The sequence below is a fragment of the Podarcis bocagei genome (genome assembly GCF_964188305.1).
Source record: "Podarcis bocagei genome assembly, chromosome: 3".
Taxonomy (NCBI): domain Eukaryota; kingdom Metazoa; phylum Chordata; class Lepidosauria; order Squamata; family Lacertidae; genus Podarcis; species Podarcis bocagei.
In genome coordinates this window covers 109,773,971-109,786,675 of record NC_138127.1, presented here as the reverse complement: position 1 = coordinate 109,786,675, position 12,705 = coordinate 109,773,971, and the positions used below count along the sequence as shown (strand labels likewise).

Here is a 12,705-nt window from a genome sequence, read left to right as displayed (position 1 = left end):
ACAATATATCTTCTCCTGCATCCCTGAACATCCCCCCAAATCATGCTACTATTACTATCGTTATGTGTTCTTGCCCTCCTGTCTCTTCATCACATTTCCAAAGACATTGTTTACAACTGCCCCCAAAATTCTGGGACTTTCACAGAAACCCTTAAGCCCCCTTGGCTTCTCACTTTCTCATGATGAGTCCCAAATTCCCACCTTTGTGGAGAGGTGCGCTAACTTTAAATGGCTTCACATTTGGGAAAGCAGCAGGAAGAGAAAGGGGGGTGAGATGGGTGTTGTGTGTCAACAGCATCTGGTGAAGGACACCACATTGGCTACTGATTCTCCCCATTGAATTTGTCTTCCAGCTGCCACTGCTGCCCTTTTCTGGTCAATGCTGGTGGCAACCCCAAAATATCACTTAAAGGCAACTCGTATCTTCATCTTTTTCAGGACACTGTTTGAGCACTGCTCTCTCTTTGGGTGTTTGTGTTGTGCTGCTTTTATGGTATTTGTGTTGCTTGATGCTTCATTTTAATATTTCTGGTTGACACTGGTTTAAACTTCTGTGCGTTATTGTGAATATATGGGGGGAAGTACAAAAAGTGGGCACCCAAATGTGAGGGCAAGGCTTTTATATTTAAATTTGGTGAAGGGGGAGAAGTATCAGTGCCAGTCGTGAGCTGCTGGTGTGGGCTGTGCCTGTAACATTTAGCAGGCAGTTGCTGGTCTTTTGCAATCTCCACAGAGATGGGCCCCAGGAGATGTCTCCAGCATCCTTTCCCAAGAGCCTGAAGTTCAAACCCAGCAAGGAAGGTGGAGAAACTTTGGCCACACAGCTAAGTCCCATTTCCCCACCTGGTCTTGCTTCAAGTTAACGGACAAGCGTTGCTCCATCGGATGCCCACAGGCAGCAAAGTTGGCTGAAGCAACTGCCAGATTCAGCAAAGTGAACTTGGGAATTAGCACAGATCAGAAGGTGATATTGGGGGACAGGGGGTGGGAGTGGGGAGCAGCAATGCCAAAGACATCCCTTTCCATGTAAACAGATTCAGGGATGGAGCTGGAGAAAATGGGCAAATAACACATGTCAGGATTCCTTGAAAATATTGTTACACTTCACCCAAATTTCTGAGGAAGGAGAAAACCCAGCGGGGCTTCAGTGTTTGCCCAGAGTTTGGTTTCCGTGAAGGTGAGCTGAGACTTTGGTGTATTTAGGTGATTTTTTTTTAATGAACATATATAGAGAACTTGAGCATAAAATGGATGGGATCACAGCATTAACATCCCCCAAATCATCCTTCTCAGTTTATCACAGCTTTGGGTCCTCTGCACAGCAAACAGGAATCTGTGTCTCCAGCTTCCGGGCTGCTTCCAACTCAGCTCTCACACACTTCATGGGCTCAGGACCAAAATATCTCAAGGACGGCCTCTCCGTATGAGCTGACCTGGACCTTGAGATGATCATCAGAAGCCCTTCTTCATGTGCCTCCTCCGCAAAAGGTTTGGAGGGTAGAAATGTTGATATTTGTCCATTGTCTCAAATATCCCCTCAACCCAGCACACCTTTTTCACAACATGAACCAACACAAAGGTTTCCAATGCTTGCATTTATTAAAAAGAAAAAGCTAAAGCATTTTTGCACGCAAACCAAAACCAAGCTCCCATCCCGAGGCCACTTACTCAGGAGTTAGATCCCAATGGAAACAATGGGGCTTACTCATGAGTAGACAGGCAGACAGGATGGCATCAAGCAGAGATGGGGGTGCAGTCGAGGCAGCTGCACATCAGAGGAGAGCAGGGTGGTCTTCCTTTCACCACAGGTCTTGCACCGGAGATCTGCAGAGTTACTCACCTGTGAGAGGAGAAAACACTGTTAAAACAGGTGTTGGTGGTGGTTCTGAAAACCCAGACCAGTGACTCCAACTGGGAGGCAGAAGAGCTCCTGTTCTCAGAGTTCAAATTGCACACAGAGGGTCTGTTTTGCAGAGGGTTGGACTAGATGACCCCTTAGGTCCCTCCCAGCACTATATTTCTATTCTATGTATGTAAGAGAGACCTCTGAGCATTTAATGTATGCACTGGGGGGGGGTCTGAGTGGGGCTTGGCTGCCACACACACTTTTTTTCTAATGAGGTTCTTTATCCTTCTTCCTCTTTATGTGAACAGCAACCCCAGGAGTGGATACTTTTGAGGAGATCATTGTGTTGGTGTGCATTGAACTCTTTCCCTTCCAACTCTACAATTCTGTGATTCAATAACCACCTTCACAGGGACGTTTCACACAGGTTGCCTTTGCTATTTGAGGAGGGTCAGTGACTGAGCCCCCACCCTCTCACACTAGGAAGAGCTGTTCTTTCAGCCAAGGGAGGCTAAGGGGAGTTGTGGCTGAGAGGGTTGGAGACCTTTTATGGGAACAGCAAGGGGAGAGGACAGGGATGTCACAACCCCCAGTGTGCACACTAATATTGTTCCCCCTCACAGTGGATGTAAAGATTAAGAGAGGAGGGGGGGGAGAGCGATGAGTCTCATGTATGTGGGATCATGAGACACCACTGACTTATGTTCCAGACAAACTAAGATTTGATTTAACTCACCTCTACGGCAACACCATAGGCGATAGCACGGAAATAATGGCCTTAGGGGTGGGCAGCTGCCTAGCAGTTTCCCATTCTGCTGTCGACATCTCTGAATGCAAGGAGGTTGTCCTCTGGTGAAATCTGAAGGAAGAATAAGAAGACTTTGAAGGCTCTGTCTCACAGGACTGATCTCCTACACCTTCCACAACTTCTTCCACAATGGCCCTGCTGGCTTGGACACCCAGAGGGCAACAGGTTGGGGAAAGCTGGTGCAGGAAGAATGCAGGGCTGGAGCAGAGAGTCAGTCCCTTCTGCTACCTCCTTCACCTGCAGGACAGGGTCTGAGTCAAGGTGGTAGGGAAGGCTGCGTCAGAGTCACTGGCTTCCCAGGGCGGCCACTGGCAAACTGGGAGAGAGAAGCCCCCTTGCCCAGGAAACTGGCCTGTTCTTTTGTCCACCGCAAAGCTGAGTTTACTGAAGCGCATTATTACAGATTTGAAAGCAAGAGCTTCCATGGATCACATAAATGAGCTAATAAGAAGAGACTGGCTGGTGGATCTGGCCAAAGGGGGCCCATCGAGTCCAGCATCCTCTTCTCCCAGGGTCCACCTGAAGCCCATTTGGGATATTCTCCAGGAGGACAGAGGGGCAAGATCCCACCTCTTTGGGAGTCAGATCAAGTGGTGCTCAGAGGCAGGTTTAAAGTGAATAAAGCTGAGAGTTCTGGAGCTCAGAGAAGAAGCATCTGAGAAGAAGGCCATACCTGGAGCCAGCAGCATCAAGAGGAGAACGGCCACAGAGAGGAGGCAGAAGATCTTCATGGCTGGAGGTTGTTGGGAATCCTGGAGGTACCAGAAGCCAAGTGGAAGAGCAGTTGACAGGGGAAGCAGAGGTCCCTGTACTTATAGGTGGCTGGAGGCCTGTTGAAATCTTGTGGGATGCCAACTGTTGTTTGCAGGATGGATGTGGCAAGCCCTGAGGGGCATGTGCCAAGCACCAGGCAAAGACCACAAATTATAAACACATAGAGCTTGGAAGGTATCCTAAGAGTCATTTAGTGCAAACTCTCCATTGCAGGAATCTCTGGCTGGTGCCCATCCAACCTCTGCTTCAAATGTTCCTGCAAGGGATAGAGCCCACCATCTTCTGAAGGGGTCTGTTCCACTGTGGAATAACTCAGTTATTCCTAATGTTTGGTTTTTTTTTAAAGTAATATTTATTGAAGTTTTACAAACATTAAAGAGTTTCAAAATTTAAACTTAAAAGGCAAAAACAAAGAATAACCCCAATATAATAATTAAAAAAAAGAATTACAAAAATATAAAAACAAAACACATAAAAATTACAAAATAGAAAACAGTTAACACAAAAAGAGAAGAAAAGAGAAAAAAGCCCAATCATTTCATATCTTATTCTTCATTTACTAGTTTCCTGACCTCCTCACACCTCCCCTTTTGTATTGCAGTTCAGATATTTAATTCAGCAAGTCCTTACCCTCTCCCTTCAGCATCCTTTCCCAAGAGCCTGAAGTTCAAACCCAGCAGGCAAGGTGGGGAAACTGTGGTCACAGGGCTAAGTCCCATTTTCCCACCTGGTCTTGCTTCAAGTTAACGGACAAGCGCTGCTCCATCGGACGCCCACAGGCAGCAAAGTTGGGTGAAGCAACTGCCAGATTCAGCACAGTGAACTTGGGAATGAGCCCAGATCAGAAGGTGATATTGGGGGACAGTGCATGGGATTGGGGAGCAGCAAGGTCAAAGACATCCCTTTCCATGCAAACAGATTCAGGGATGGAGCTGGAGAAAAGGGGCAAATAACACATGTGAGGATTCCTTGAAAATATTGTTACACTTCACCCAAATTGCTGAGCATTGAGAAAACTCAGGGGGTTCGGTCTTTGCTCAGAGTTTGGTTTCCTTGAAGGTGAGCAGAGACTTTGGTGTATTTAGGTTATATGTTTTTTTAATGAACATATAGAGAGATCTTGAGCATAAAATGGATTAGATCACAGCATTAACATTCTCCAAATCATCCTTCTCAGTTTATCACAGCTTTGGGTCCCCTGCACAGCAAACAGGAATCTGTGTCTCCAGCTTCTGGGCTGCTTCCAACTCAGCTCTCACACACCTCATGGGCTCAGGACCAAAATATCTCAAGGACGGCCTCTCCGTATGAGCTGACCTGGACCCTGAGATGATCATCAGAAGCCCTTCTTCATGTGCCTCCTTTGCAAGAGGTTTGGAGGGTGGCAATGCGAGAAGAGGACTTTTCTGTGGTGGCTCCCTGTTGATATTTGTCCATTGGCTCAAATATCCCCTCAACCCAGCACACCTTTTCACAACATGAACCAACACAAAGGTTTCCAATGCTTGCATTTATTAAAAAGAAAAAGCTAAAGCATTTTCGCAGGCAAACCAAATCCAAGCTCCAATCCCGAGGCCACTTACTAAAGAGACAGGCCTCCCTGTTCACAGTGGGGCTTACTCATGAGTAGGCAGGCAGACAGGATGGCTCCCACTTGACTCCTTCCCAGCATCACTTTCAGCAGCATCATGCAAAGCGGTTTCTTCCCCAGCAGAGATGGGGGTGCAGTCGAGGCAGCTGCACATCAGAGGAGAGCAGGGTGGTCTTCCTTTCACCAGAGGTCTTGCGCCGGAGATCTGCAGAGTTACCCGACTGTGAGAGGAGGAAACACTGTTAAAATGGGTGTTGGTGGTGGTTTTGAAAACCCAGAATAGTGACTCCAACTGGGAGGCGGAAGAGCTGCTGTTGTCAGAGTTCAAACTGCACACAGAGGGTTGGACTAGATGACCCCTTGGTGCCTCCCAACACTACATTTCTATTTTATGATTGTAGGAAAGACCTCTGAGTATTTCATGTATGCACTGGGGGGGGGTCTGAGTGGGGCTTGGCTGCCATACACACTTTTTTCCTAATGTGGTTCTTTTCCTTCTTCTTCTTTATGCGAACAGCAACCCCAGGAGAGGACACATTTGAGAAGATCATTGTTTGTGCGCTGGTGTTCATTTAACCCTTTCCCTTCCAGCCATAGGAATTTCTCTTCCAACTCTACAATTCTATGATTCAATAACCACCTTCACAGGGACGTTTCACACAGGTTGCCTTTGCTATTTGAGGAGGGTCAGTGACTGAGCCCCCACCCTCTCACACCAGGAAGAGCTGTTTTTTGAGCGAAGGGAGACTAAGAGGAGTTGTGGCTGAGGGGCCAGAGACCTTTCATGGGGACAGCAAGGTGAGAGGAAAGGGTTTTCAACCCCCTGTGCACACATTAATATTGTTCCCCTTAAACTGGCTGGAAGGTTAAGAGAGGGAGGTGGAGGGAGGGACAGAGCGATGATAGCCATGCATTTGGGGTCATGAGACTAATTTTTGGGCACAGCTAAGATTGGATTTAACTCACCTTAACGGCAACACATTAGGACAGATGAACACATAAAAAGTGGCTTTGGGCACCATCTTATGCATTTCCCACCGATACGTTCACATATTGGAACAGCAACTTTGGCTCTGGTGAAATCTGGAGGAGGAAAAAGAAGACTTTGAAGGCTCTGTCTCTCAGGACCGACCTTCCACAACTTCTTCCACCATGGCCCTGCTGGCTTAGACACCCGGAGGGCACCAGGTTGGGGAAATCTGGTGCAGGAAGAATGCAGGGCTGAAGCACAGAGTCAGTCCCTTCTGCTGCCTCCCTGCACCTCCAGGACAGGGTCTGAGCCAAGGTGGTAGGGAAGGCTGCGTCAGAGTCACTGGCTTCCCTGGGCGGCCACTGGCAAACTGGGAGAGAGAAGCCCCCTTGCCCAGGAAACTGGCCTTTTCTTTTACTCACCGCAAAGCTGAGTGTGCTGAAGCGCATTATTACAAGTTCGAAAGCTTCAGTGGATCTTATAAAGGATGTAATCAGAAGAGACTGACTGGTGGATCTGCTCAAAGGGGGCCCATCTAGTCCTTCATCCTCTTCTCACAATGTCCAACCTAAAGTCCCATTTGGGATATTCTCCAGGAGGACATAGGGGCAAGATCCCACCTCTTTGGGAGTCACAGCAAGTGGTGTTCAGAGTCAGGTTTAAAAGGAATAAAGCTGAGCACTGTGGAGCTGCTCAGAGAAGAAGCATGTGAGAAGAAGGCATTACCTGGAGCCAGCAGCATCAAGAAGAGGACGGCAACAGAGAGGAGGCAGAAGATCTTCATGGCTGGAGGTTGGTGGGAATCCTGGAGGTACCAGAAGCCAAGTGGACTGGGGAAGGAGGGATGATACAAATTATAGGTGCCTCGAGGACTGTTGAAATCTACTGGGTTGCCAACCGTCATTTGCAAGATGTATGTGGCAAGCCCTGAGGTTCATGCACTCTGAGGTTCATGAGGTTCTGAGCTTCAGCATTGGAAGATACCCCAAGTGTCATCTAGTCAAACCCCTGCAATGCAGGAATCTCTGACCGGTGCCCATCCAACTTCAGCCTCAAAAAATGGGCACCCAAAGGTGATGGCAAGGCTTTTTAATTTAATTTTGGAGAAGGGGAGAAGTATCAGTGCCAGTTGTGAGCTGTTCGTCTGGGCAGTGCCTGTATCATATGGAAGCAGTTGCTGGTCTTTTGCAATCTCCACAGAGATGGGGCCCATGAGATGTCTTCAGCATCCTTTCCCAAGAGCCTGAAGTTCAAACCCAGCAGGCAAGGTGGGGAAACTGTGGTCACAGGGCTAAGTCCCATTTCCCCACCTGGTCTTGCTTCAAGTTAACGGACAAGTGTTGCTCCATCGGATGCCCACAGGCAGCAAAGTTGGGTGAAGCAACTGCCAGATGCAGCCCAGTGAACTTGGGAATGAGCCCAGATCCGAAGGTGATATTGGGAGACAGTGCATGGGATTGGGGAGCAGCAACGCCAAAGACATCCCTTGCCATGCAAACATATTCAGAGATGAAGCTGGAGAAAAGGGGGGGAATAACACATGTGAGGATTCCTTGAAAATATTGTTACGCAACACCCAAATTGCTGAGCATTGAGAAAATCCAGGAGTTTCAGTGTTTGCCCAGAATTCAGTTTCCTTGAAGGTGAGGCGCTCAATTCCTGTTTATGAAACATCCACTCTTGCATAGGGAAGTTTTTAAAGTTTGATGTTCAATGTGTTATGATGTTTTTATACATATTTTTGAGCCACCCAGGGAGCCTTCTAACTCTACAATTCCAGGATTCTGTGATAAATGCCATTTTGCTCCATTTTGACCTGGCATTGCTGTCCCCAAGTCTCACAAACCTCCCCCTCCCACAACCTCCTTCTGATCTGGGCCAATTCCCCATTCCACTGTGTTGCTCAGAAGTAGTTGCCTGTTACTTCACACACCTTTGCTGCCTGCAGGCATTTGATGATCATGGAGCAATATTTGTCTGACTTGGAGCCAGACATGGTGAGGAAACAAAACTCAACGGTGAGGCCACAGGCTCCCCACCTTGCCTGCTGCACTTTGCGCTTCAGTCTCTTGGGAAATGATGCTCACATGCCATGGAAGTTTCACAGGACAGTACACAGCACAGACCAACAGCTCACGACCGGCACTAATACTCCTCCCCCAGAATAATGTGAGAATGTAACCCTGACTTTTGAGCCCCCATCTCTCTCCCATGGACACATAAATTCACAACAGTGCACACAATTTCATACCAATGTCTGCCATTGCAAACAATATCAAAACAAAGTGTTGCTTCAGCACCACAAGTAAAATGCAAACAGCACAACACACACATTCAGACCATTCGGAAAAAGAGAGTTAAACCTGCCCTTTCTTTGGAAAAATGGATATGGAGTCTGATTGAGGGCTTGGAAGGGCAATGGGACAGTTAGGTGCTGGAATGATTGGGTTGTTTCCAAGGCTGCTGTCCTGTTCAGGCAAGAGATTTCTGCTTGGTATAGGACATTTCCCTCCTCTCTCCTGAAGACTCCCCCCAGGCACCTCAAAACCTGCACTAAAGTTTGGAATGACTCTCCAGATCATATTTTGGTGGTTCCTGGGGCAGAGATGGGGTTAGGGCAGTGTTTTCCCACATGAGGTGCCAGAGGAGGGGTGCTGAGTTTTGTCCAACTGAACATTAGGAAGATTTTTTGATGGAAAAAGTTGTTTGACAGTGGAATTGTCTCCCTCAGAAGTTGGTGGACTTTCCTGTACTGGAGAATTTTAAGCAGAGATTGGACGGCCATCTGTCAGGGATTCTTTAACTTGGACTAGTTGACCCTCAGGGTCCCTTCCAACTCTATAATTGTTGGATTCTATGATGATAATTGCAGGTTTGCTCCATTTTGACCTGAAAGCGGATAGGTCTAGCATTGCTTCCCTCCACTCCCACCAAATGCCCCCCTGAACTCCTTCAGAACTGGGCCAATTCCCAATTCTACTGTGTTGTTGTACAGAAGCACCTGTCAGTTACTCCCAAATCAAATAAAAGTCACAGTATGGAGAAGAACTGGCAGAGCCCCCACCCCAACCCAGCGCCCCTTTTCATACAAGGCACCCACACAGAGGTTTCCAATGCTTGCATTTATTGAAAGGAAAATCTAAAGCAAATAAGCAGGTGAATCCAATCCTAAACCCATTTACAAAGATGTCAGCCTCACTGAGCACAGCAGGACTTGCTCTGGAGTAAACAGGCAGAAAGGATTGGGCTGTGACGGATCCTTCCCAGAAGCGCCTTCAGCAGCAGCAGCAGCAATGAGCAAAGAGGTTTCTGCAGAGGTGCAGTCAAGGTAGCTGCATCTCCAGAGAAGAAGCGGGGTGGTCTTCCTTTCATCCGAGGTGAAGGGTGATGGATCTGCTGTTCAGTTAAATGAAAAAGAGAGAAAACACTGTGAATATGTTTGGGAGGGTGTTCAAAAGAGACCAGGGACCCCCTGAAGACCAAAGAGCCTAATGCTATCAGAGTTGGGATTTCGTGGGGGGAGGTGCTATTTAGAGTTGGTTAGAGTGTGACCTTCTGCTGAATTTGCAGAGGTTGGGAGAGTTCTCTATCCCGAACCCAAATGCCTCCTTACACGATCTGGGGCTGATAATCCAGAACACCTGGTTAACAATGGCTGCCCTCCATGCTTCCGAATAGCATATTTCACACTGGGCGCAGTTCTTCGGGTTCTGTTTTCTGAGTTCCTAGAGTCAAGTGGCTCCAAATGTCATCAGGGAATTCTCAAGATCATCAAACAGTAAATTTAGCCTCAAAGAGAATCTAGCAAGTGCCCCGCCACCTTGTGGCTGTTAAGGGTCAAAGACAGGGGGAGGAAGCAGAGCTGTAACACTCAAGCCTTTGGGGTCGTGTCTCTTTGAAATGCCACAGACTTATTTTCAGGCACAGGAATGGTTTTGCCTATAACTCACCTTAGCTGCGCTTGCAGCAACGCCTGTCTCCCGAACACTTCCCAATCTCTTTCTCGCCCTTGTTGCAGGTTTTTCTGCAGCTGCCCCCGTTGTTCTGGCAATCCTGGGTGGGACGTTGAGCTACAGACAAATCTGTAAGGGAAAGTGAAGAGAAAAGCAAACTAAGAGAGGGAGATGCAGGTACCAAGGAGAGGATCTACCTGAGAAGGCTGCTCCATCTCCCAGGACTGGCCTTCTACACCTTCCATCCTTTGTTCCTCAACAATCCTGCTAGCCAGGACTTCTGGAGGTCACCAGGTTGGGGGAGGCTGGTGCAGGATGAATGCAGGGAAGGGGGCTGGGATGGAGAGTGAGCCCCTCCCCCTCCCACCTGTGCCTTCAGCAGGAGGTTTGAGCCAAGGCAATCACTGGCTTCCCTTGGAGGCACTAGCAACCTTGGAGAAAGAAGCCCCTTTGCCCAGGAAACTGGCCCGCTCTCTTCCCCACCACAAAGCTGAATGCGCTGAAATGTGTCATTACAAATTCTATAGTAGCAGCTTCCTTGGATCAGATACCATATTATAGGATTGGGATGACAATCAGATCCCAAGAGCTTGGCTGCTGCATCAGGCCAAAGGGGACTCATCAAGTCCATCAACCTGGTCTCACAGTGGCCATCAAGATGCCCCATTTGGGAAGTTCTAAAGGGGGCAGAGGGTCAGGAGAATTCCCCACCCATCCCTTTGGGAATCTCTGCAAGTGGTATTCAGAGGCAGGTTTTAAAAGCTGTGGAGCTCAGAGAAGAAGTATCTGAGAAGAAGGCCATACCTGGAGCCACCAGCATCAGAAGGAGGAAGGCGAGAGAGAGGAGGCAGAAGATCTTCATGGCTGGAGGTTGGTGGGAATCCTGGAGATGCCTGAAGCCAAGTGGAAGAGCAGTTGTCTGGGGAAGAAGAGGTCCCCCTACTTATAGGTGGATGGAGGACTGATGAAACCTTGTGGGAAGCCAAATGTCTTTCACAGCATAGATGTCACAATCCCTGTGGGGCAGAAGAAGATGAGAATTGCTGTCTGGATTTGAGTAATGCTCTTGTGCAAAACCACATACGGAGGAATGACCACAAACCAGGCTAGTGTCACTGACTGAGAAAGAGAAGCAGAGAGAGTTGTTGCTGATGCTCAGCCATGGGAGAATTAATTTCCCAGCTATGCATTGAGTTTACCATGAAGTTAATAGAGGAAAAGCACATTATTGGAGGAGAGGGCTATCAGGGCTCCTGGCCCCCAGGGCTCTCTTTTCCCTCCACTGCTTCAGTCTCTGAACTCCGGTTGCTCACAATCACAAGCGAGGCCATGGCTGTTTCTCATATGTGTGTTTCAGGTAGCCTTCTTATTACCATTTGACTCTTGTAGGCTTCTGGTCTGATCCAGCATGGATCTCCTTATACCCTTTGCAGAGTTAAAGTTTCTTCAGATAATGCATTTAAAAAAGATCCTTCACAGCACACAGTTAAAGAATGGAGTTTGCTCCTACAGGAGATTGTTGTTGTTTAGTCGTTTAGTCGTGTCCGGCTCTTCATGACCCCATGAACCAGAGCACGCCAGGCCCTCCTGTCTTCCACTGCCTCCCACAGTTTGGTCAAACTCATGCTGGTAGCTTCGAGAACACTGTCCCACCATCCCATCCTCTGTCGTCCCCTTCTCCTTGTGCCCTCCATCTTTCCCAACATCAGGGCCTTTTCCAGGGAGTCTTCTCTTCTCATGAGGTGGCCAAAGTATTGGAGCCTCAGCTTCAGGATCTGTCCTTCCAGTGAGCACTCAGGGCTGATTTCCTTCAGAATGGAGAGGCTTGATCTTCTTGTAGTCCATGGGACTTTCAAAAGTCTCCTCCAGCACCATAATTCAAAAGCATCCATTCTTCGGCGATCAGCCTTCTTTATGGTCCAGCTTTCACTTCCATACATCACTACTGGGAAAACCAGAGCTTTAACTATATGGACCTTTGTTGGCAAGGTGATGTTTCTGCTTTTTAAGATGCTGTCTAGGTTTGTCCCTACAGATAGTGCCACCAAATTAGATGGTTTTGAAAAGCTCTTATTTGTGGGTTATCAGTGGCTACTGGTACTCCACTTTATGGGTTTGGGTACCAGTGATGTGACTGGAGAACCGCCTTGGAAAAGTCAAAATTAGAAACAGAACTGTTAGAACCCAAAACTAAGAATCTGTCAAGAATGTATAACTTGCTGTTGAAATGGAATACTCAGGATGAAACGGTGAAATCTGCTATGATTAAATGGGCACAAGATGTTGGACATAATATTATGTTTGCTGACTGGGAACAGTTATGGACCACAGGTATGAAGTTTACGGCATGTAATGCCTTAAGAGAGAATATTATGACAATGATATACAGGTGGTACATGACCCCAGTCAAGCTTGCAAAAATCTATCATTTGCCCGATAATAATTAATAATAATAATAATAATAATAATAATAATAATAATAATAATAATAATATCTTTATTGTCATTGCCCCCTTCGGGGACAACGAAATTACTTGACTGCTCCATAAAAACACTAATTAAACAATACAGTAATTAAACAATACAAATGTTGGAAATGCAAAGAAACTGAAGGTACATTCTTTCACCTTTGGTGGACGTGCCCAAGGATTAAGGCTTTCTGGGAAATGATATATAATGAACTGAAAAAGGTATTTAAATATACCTTCTTGAAGAAACCAGAGGCTTTTCTCCTGGGCATTGTCGGCCAATTGGTGCCAAAGA

General features: G+C 47.3%; 2 long non-coding RNA genes across 2 annotated transcripts in view; both read right to left on the bottom strand.

Annotated features, from left to right (window-relative positions):
- The window catches only part of LOC308584227, a 31,224-nt gene extending 20,237 nt beyond the window's left edge, over positions 1 to 10,987 (bottom strand). Inside the window, exon 1 of the long non-coding RNA XR_014006671.1 lies at positions 10,747 to 10,987. This is a non-coding gene — a long non-coding RNA (uncharacterized lncRNA). The remainder of the gene's footprint in view (positions 1 to 10,746) is intronic.
- Positions 4,924 to 6,823, bottom strand: LOC308584237. Its single transcript, XR_014006686.1, has 3 exons — positions 6,716 to 6,823; positions 5,986 to 6,102; positions 4,924 to 5,240 (listed from the first exon to the last, which is right to left on the bottom strand). It is a non-coding gene; the product is annotated as an uncharacterized lncRNA (long non-coding RNA).
- Positions 10,988 to 12,705: the final 1,718 nt, after the last annotated feature.